The following is a 1833-nucleotide window of genomic DNA, read 5'->3' as shown; positions in this document are numbered from 1 at the left end:
TGCATATTCAGGCGAATATGAATATATATTCTTTCATTCTTCCCTTTCTTACACAAAAGGCAGCGTAGTTTATAAACTCTTCTGCTCTCTGTATTTTTCTGTACAATATATGTTAGAGATTGTTCCATATTAGTATACAGAAAACTTTCTCATTCATTTTCAGAGTTCACGGTCTCCCATTCCCTGGATATTCTACAGTTTATTTAGCCATCATATATTGATGAACCTTTGTGTTAGTTCCAATCCTTTACTTTTACAATGTTACAACAACAACCCTGTACATATGTCATTTCATACATTGGCAGATCAATCTGGAAGATAAACTCACAAAATAGAATTACTAAATCAAACGATAATACATTCAGGCCGGGTGCAGGGCTCACACCTGTAATCCTAGCATTTTGGGAGGCCAACGTTGGAGGATCACATGAGTTCAGGAGTTCAAGACCAGCCTGAGACCCCATCTCTACTAAAAATAGAAAAATTAACCAGGTGTCATAGTAGGCATCTGCAGTCCCAGCTATTGGGCAGGCTGAGGCGAGAGGATCACTTGATCCCAGGAGTCTGAGATTGTAGTACTCTCGGCTGATGCCACGCACTCTAGCCTGGGGCCACAGACCTCTAGCTTGGGGCAACAGAGTGAGACTCTGACACACACACAAAATAATATATTCTTCATAATCTTGGTAGATATCAAATTGCCCTCCATTTTGACTCCCACCAAAAGTGTGTAATTGTTCTGATTTCCCCATACTTTTGGCTATATGTCGTATTGCCAAATTTGTCCACCTAATTGGAGAAATGTTATCAGAATAGTTCTAATTTTTTATTTTTTTTGAGACAGTCTCAGTCACCTTAGGTAGAGTGCCATGGCATCGTAGCTCACAGCAACCTCAAACTCTTGGGCTCAAGCGATTCTCTTGACTCAGCTTCCCAAGTAGCTGGGACTATAGGTGCCCACCATAATGCCTGGCTATTTTTTAGAGACTAGTGTCTCACTCTGGCTCAGGCTCGTCTTGAACTTGTGAGCTCAGGCAATCCACCTGCCTCAGATGCCCAGAGTTCTGGGATTACAGGCTTAGCCTAAATTTTTCTATTCTTAGTAGAGACCGGGTCCCGCTCTTGTTTATGCTAGTCTTGAACTGAACTCAAGTGGTCCTCCTGCCTTGGCCCCCCAGAGTGCTAGGATTACAGATGTGAGCCACTGCACCAGCCTAATGTTTGTCTTTTATTATAAATAAAGTCAAGCTTTTCTTAATAGTTAAGAGTAGGCTTACATACACCAAGGCTGGCCTGGGCCTGCTAAACAATGATGACAGCTGCAACAAAAAATAGCTGGGTAGGCGGCAGATGCCTGTAGTCCCAGCTCCTTGGGAGGCTGAGGCAAGAGAATCGCTTAAGCCCAAAGAGTTGGAGGTTGCTGTGAGCCGTGAGCCATGGCACTCTACCAAGGGTGATATACTCAGATTCTATCTCTAAATAAATAAATAAATAAATGGTTAAGAGCAAATTGTATTTATTTTTCTTTAAACTACCCGTTAATGTTCTGTGGACATTTTTTTCCCATTTGTCACTTTTTTCCCATGCAGGTGATCTTAATTTTTATAAATGATCAGACTTATCAACATTTTCTTTTATCTTTCAGATTTTGGGTGATGGTAAGAAAGGCTTCCCATCCTCCAGGCTGGAAAACAATCTACCTAGTGTTCTTCTGTTACTTTTATAGTTGATTTACTAGGTGTTTCAAAATGTTTATTCAAAATAAAAAGTTGAGGCTCGGCGCCTATAGCTCAACCGGCTAAGGCGCCAGCCACGTACACCTAAGGTGGCGGG

Source organism: Otolemur garnettii, unplaced genomic scaffold (assembly GCF_000181295.1).
Source record: "Otolemur garnettii isolate 467f Iridium unplaced genomic scaffold, OtoGar3 scaffold00063, whole genome shotgun sequence".
Lineage (NCBI taxonomy): Eukaryota > Metazoa > Chordata > Mammalia > Primates > Galagidae > Otolemur > Otolemur garnettii.
Note: the sequence above shows the minus strand (reverse complement) of the source record.